At 45.6% G+C, this 5884-nt stretch overlaps 1 protein-coding gene across 2 annotated transcripts in view; it reads left to right on the forward strand.

The window, feature by feature from the left end:
- Positions 1-1941: 1941 nt before the first annotated feature.
- The window catches only part of Matr3 (matrin 3), a 28392-nt gene continuing 24449 nt past the window's right edge, over positions 1942-5884 (forward strand). The window contains exon 1 of one of the 2 annotated variants that reach the window (XM_031365354.1): positions 1942-2043. The gene's annotated coding sequence lies outside the window, so the exon portion shown is untranslated. Of the gene's footprint in view, positions 2077-5884 lie in introns of both variants that reach the window. The other variant, XM_031365353.1, reaches the window with a different exon arrangement.

Raw genomic sequence — 5884 nt, forward strand, 5'->3', positions numbered from 1 at the left:
CACTCTGTAGACCAGGCTGGCCTGGAACTCAGAAATCCACCTGTCTCTGCCTCTGCCTCCCAAGTGCTGGGATTAAAGGTGTGCGCCACCACCGCCCAGCTTGTTATCATTTGAAACCCGGCAATCTTGGTTAAAGCTTTATTCCTGTCCTCTAACACAATTTAACTCCACATATAATTGTCAGAAAACCTAAAATCATTTGATTAACACCCTTGTCCTCCAACACAACTTTAAATTTCAGCTCTATTATAACGATGCCTTTAAAGACATTTCTCTGATAAACTTCTATTGTAGATCGTTTCCTTTCTCCAATCTCTCCTTACCTAAGATATTCTCCCTGCCAATTGTATTTATTAGCTATGGCTTCTGTCATAGTAAAATAAGCTTACTTCAACTCTGATTTCTGTTGCTACATGCTCCTCATGGAATAGGCCCCGTTTCCCTTCAAATATATTCATCTATTATAATCAAGTTGCTAAATTTTATTTGTTCTTGTCAATCATTGATTTTCCAAGTATTCCTTCACTTTGGCTCACTATTTTTGGAGGATACTATGCTGTGTAGCAACAACTTGCTTCCTAGTTTCTTTAGTCTCCTGAGCAGAAAAGAACATTTTCCTAGAGTTCTCTTATCTCTTGGCCCTTCTCTTTTCACAGTGGAAGCAGAAAATTTTTTTTGAGGATGTAAATATGGCTTTCTGGGTTTTTTTGTTTTGTTTTGTTTTTTGTTTTTGTTTTTGAAGACAGGGTTTCTCTGTATAACCCTGGGTGTCCTGGAACTCACTCTGTAGGCCAGGCTGGCCTCGAACACAGAAATCCTCCTGCCTCTGCCTCCCAAGTGCTGGAATTAAAGGCAGGTGCCACTACCGGCCGGCTGGGTTTTTTATATTAATCACTATATCTAATTTATCTTGAGCGTAACTTGTTTTACCTATCTTCGTTGCGCTTCGGAACCTCAGTTTTGAATGGCAATTTTGTGACGTCTACCTATAAAACCACTAGTTTTACCCCTGATCTTCTATTGCTTCCTCATCCTTCATATCACCCATTTACTTCAATTTATGCACACTTCAGTTTCAATTACCTGCGTGTAGTGTAAGCTCTACGCGGACAAAAATTTCTAACAGTTGACCTTTTTTCTCTTGAGGCACTGACGAAATTATAAATTGGGGTAAAGTGCTGACTTGGAGGCTTGCATCTTTTCACCTGTCAAAATGAACTGGTTTTGGCTGGGCGGTGGTGGCGCACGCCGTTAATCCCAGCACTTGGGAGGCAGAGGCAGGCGGATTTCTGTGTTTGAGGCCAGCCTGGTCTACAGAGTGAGTTCCAAGACAGCCAAGGCTACACAGAGAAACTCTGTCTCGAAAAAACCAACAATTAATTAATTAATTTAATTTAATTAAAAATGAACTGTTTTTATGTGTTAAGTAGCATTACCACTCCCAGAAAGCTGCCTATAACTGATTTATATAGGAAGACTCTCTGCTTTCTAAATTCTAAGTTCTTGGAGGGCGTCCGCAGCCCGCTGGGCTAATATTTTATCTCAAAACGGAAGAACCGTGGACTTGACAAAATCTGGGACCAACCTCTCCGCGCCTAGACACAAACTCTGATTAAGCCACTACAACTTCAGTCCCTTCTCGCACGTGTCCTCACCCGATAAATCCTCGGAGAGCCTAGAGTCCCGCCCAGCGCTGCTAACTCCTAAACTGCAGCATTACGTAGGATGTCGACGTGCAAAGCATCTTTTCTAGAGGTGCTCCAACCCGCAGAGGAGCTGGCGCGGCTTTCCCGCCTTCGCCGGAGGCGACCTCCTTCCTAGGCCTGGGAGAACCGTGCGGGCCGCGTGGGTCAGGTGCCCACCCTGTGCGGGGGGCGGGGCTTGGCGCGTGCAGCGCTGGAGCTGGAACTGGGGCGGGCGGGGAGCGGCGGGGGTGGGAACGGGCGCTCTCGCGAGACTGAGCGCTCGTTCTGTCGCCACCTCCTGCCAGCGCCGTTGCTGCGGGGGATTGTGGGAGCCTCCGCGTCCCGCTCGCTGAGAGAGGTATCTCTCCTTTTCCCTCTCCCTTCCCCTAAGGTAGGCGTGAAGCGGGTAAGAGTCCGGGCGGGTGGCTGGGGGGGCTCTCGGCGTCTCTTCCGAGCGGGACGGCCCGCCGTGCCTCAGGCCGTAGGGAGCCGGCCCGCTGCTCCGGCTCCCTCGGGCTCGCCCGTTCTGCCTCCTCCGGCGCTGCGTATGTGAGCCGCCCGAGCGGCGGCCGCCATGTTAGGAGTGCAGCGGCGGCGCGGGCTGCCCGCTCGGGCCCCGGAGGTGAGCGGTCGTATCGGAAGGTCCGCAGCCGGGCGGCGGCTGGGATGCCGGCGGAGCGTTGGGGGAGTCGGTCTGGAAGTGTGCTGGTCCGGCGAACGTCCTGCGCCCTGGGCTCGCAGTGGGCGGGGGCGGGACGAGCCCGTTACACGCGGGCCGCGGCGCCGCGGAGGAGGAGGAGGGAGGAGCGTTGGAGGCCTGCGGGACGGGGCGAGCTAGCGGGCGTCCCCCGGAGCCTGCCGTTGGAGGGGGATAGTTAGAGCTAAGCCAAAGTCCGCGGGGGCGCGGGGCCCGTCTAGCGCGTCTGCCGGTTGGTTCTCCTCTGAAAACGGACCCAAAATGGAGGATTCCCGTAGGACGTGAAAAGCTTGCGTGGTTTCGACCAACGTTCTTTTCTCCGGCGTCCGTAACCTCGCCATCCATCCCTCACCCATCGCCACGGATCGCCCCATTCCCAGGACTCCCGCGTCCCTCGCCCGCGCGCGTTTTTAGCTGGGCATCTGGAACCATTCCTCCCCACCTCCAACACCCCCCCCCCGCAGTTGCGTAAAAATGGCCGAAAAATGAAACGTTAACGCTTGGATATTTTTGAACTGCGTCTTTGGTAAAAAGCTCTTTGCACGCCTAGGATATTTGTTAGTTTAATCAGTTTCCTACACATTTCTTTTATCAAAATAGTCCAGGTGCCTCTGGACAGGATCGTGTGTTGCGGGACCTTCCGGTTTCCAGACAAAGAAAGGGGTTTGGAGGTCCGTGGTGTAGTCCTCCAGCCTGTCTTTTCACTGCTGCTGCTGTGCCATGCTTTTGTGTTTGTCTTTTACCGTACGCGTCTGTCCCTTAGGCGCGTTCCCTGTTCTCCTGTGACTCCGTCTGGTGAGATAGCCCCTTCTGTGTAATATTTATTTCTATGTCGGATAGGTTACAGTTATTCAGCTAGACGTTTCTAGAACGTCTAGGATGTGGTTCTGAAATGTCTAGTCTTTCTAGAGCTCTGAAATTTCGTGTAGCTGATTTCATAGGAGATGTTCATGGGACTTTTGTGTTGATGCTGCGTACTGCATGTTTAAATGCTTGTCAGTCGGTCCAACATGTTTCGCCCAGGTAAATTTAGACTTGACTATGCGGGCAAAATTTAATTATATCTTAGGCGGTTTTCCATAGGTGTTGAAAAGCTCCTTAAAAGCTCCTAATTGTTGGGCGTAATGACGCACACCTGTAATCGCGTCACTCAAGAGAACAAGGCAGGAGAATTGCTGTGACTTCGGGGCCAGTCTTGGTAACATCAAGATGCTTTAAATGTTGCTTTAAAACATTATTGTACTAGCAGTTAAGTCACTCTACGAATTATGTAGATTTCTTTTTGAGACAGCTGGAGGCTGTTTTTGAGAGGTTGTACCTCCTGTCTCAACCTCCCTAGAGCTGAATTACCTACAGGCTTGTGCCACCACGCCCAGCCCAGTTATCTTCATAACTTTTGAACATTAGTATTTTAGGATTCTAGAAGAGAGGAGAAAGTATTTTACTGCAAAAAAACCCCAAGGTTGCCTTTGCACTTAAATGTTTTTACAAACAAATGTCACCGAAGTACTAGAGAAGATTAATCTGGTTGGTTATATAATCCTTTAAAAAGATAGCTTTTACCCAACAGGTTTTGCATTGAGGTTCTTCTAAGTTTACATTTCTAGGCACTAAACAAGTATTTAATTCATACTTCCTAGCCATAGACATTCCTGCCCTTCATCATTTATATACAGCTTTTATATAGCATTTTAAACATGAACTGATTTGAAACTTTCAACTTTTTTACCTGATGCTTTTAAACTAATAGTACAAGACAATAAGTGAAAATTTAAAAGCAGGAATGCAATGATAATATATCTTACACAATTGTAGAAGTATCATGGTTCACATAAATGTTGTGGTAGAAGAGAGTATTTATTAAGTTTTTTTGGTTTTGTTTTTGTTTTTGAGAAAAGTTTTCTCTAGAACTCGATGTGTAGACCAGGCTGGCTTCGAACTCACTAGAGATCCACCTGCTGCTGCCTCCTGAACTGAAGTTAAAGATGTTCACTACCATGCCCAGCCTGATAATTTCTTAATTTTATAATGACAATGCTACCAGTATGGTCCTTAATAAGTAGTCCTAAAATGGAAAGGTTGCACTTAAAGAAATGTATCCTAACAGTCATTGTGTTTGGTAAACAATAATGGTGGCTTTTAAGCATAATATTTTAATTGATGGAGTTGAGTGGTTTCACTCTATTCAGTTATAAACAAAAGGCTCAGGGCTTGTTGGTGGGCATAGAATTGGACTCTGAAAACTTCAGTTTTGGGGGATGATCTGTCTTATTTGGAAATGGAAATCTGTACAGCTACTTTTAAATAACATTTTAAGAGGAGGGTAATATTAGGAAGCAATTATGCTTACATCATTACATGGAAAGGAAAGTCAGTATTACTGATGTTGACTTTGATTTATTGAAGAAATGTATAAAAAAAAATGCACCCAAAATCTTGTCTCCAAAGGTTGATACACTAGGGTTGATTTCTTGCTTGGTAATTTTTTGAATTTTGAAAGTTATATTTACTATTTGGGGTGTGGGTGGGTGTGTGTGTGTGTGTGTGTGTGTGTGTGTGTGTGTGTGTGTGTTGGATCGTGGTCTTGGCACTATAACCCAAGCTGGCTTCCAGCTTTCCTGCTTCTGTCTCCCAAGTGCTAAGACAGCAGGTATGTGCCACTAAACAAGCCTGAATTTGCTTTTGTAATGTGGAAAAATGAGTATATAGGATATATGATGGAAACCCTTAATCAGATCAGATTCATGGTTTTTAGCATCTCATACACTTTTAAGAATTAAGATAGAAGCATAAGCCGGGCAGTGGTGGCTCACACCTTTAATCCCAGCACTTGAGAGGCAAAGGCAGGCGGATTTCTGAGTTTGAGGCCAGCCTGGTCTACAGAGTGAGTTCCAGGACAGCCAGGGCTATACAGAGAAACCCTGTCTTGAAAAACAACAACAAAAAAGATAGAAGCAGACTAGCTTCTAACAAATTCTGGAAAGTGGAATCTTCAGAAATGACAAAAATCTAGTACTTGTTAATAAGACCAGGTATTAGATAATGGCTTGTTAGGTGTCCTTAGTATATCTGAACAGAATATGTTCTCTTTTGTCCTAAAATTCCTTTTTGTTTTTATTTCTTAAACTGGGTCCCATTGTGTAGATCATGCTGGCCTCAGTCAGAGGTTGCTCCTGCCTCCCCAGAACTGATATTAAAGGCATGCAACACCACACCCAGCTGTTCTGAACTAACAAAACTTTGTATGGAAAGCTATAAATAACTAAAAGTAGAACAGAAAGAAACTACAATGGAGAAAATTTTAGATGTGTAGTCTTTAAGGGATTTAATTGGTTTGGGACTTTGGCATTTAACTATACAGAAGTTTTTGTTTTTGTTTTTGTTTTTGTTTTTTTAAGTGTTTAAGACTATCTCGGCCGGGCAGTGGTGGCGCACACTTTTAATCCCAGCACTTGGGAGATAGAGGCAGTTTGATTTCTGAGTTCGAGGACAGCCAGGGCTA

Source organism: Mastomys coucha, unplaced genomic scaffold (assembly GCF_008632895.1).
Source record: "Mastomys coucha isolate ucsf_1 unplaced genomic scaffold, UCSF_Mcou_1 pScaffold13, whole genome shotgun sequence".
In the NCBI taxonomy this organism is placed as follows: Eukaryota; Metazoa; Chordata; class Mammalia; order Rodentia; family Muridae; genus Mastomys; species Mastomys coucha.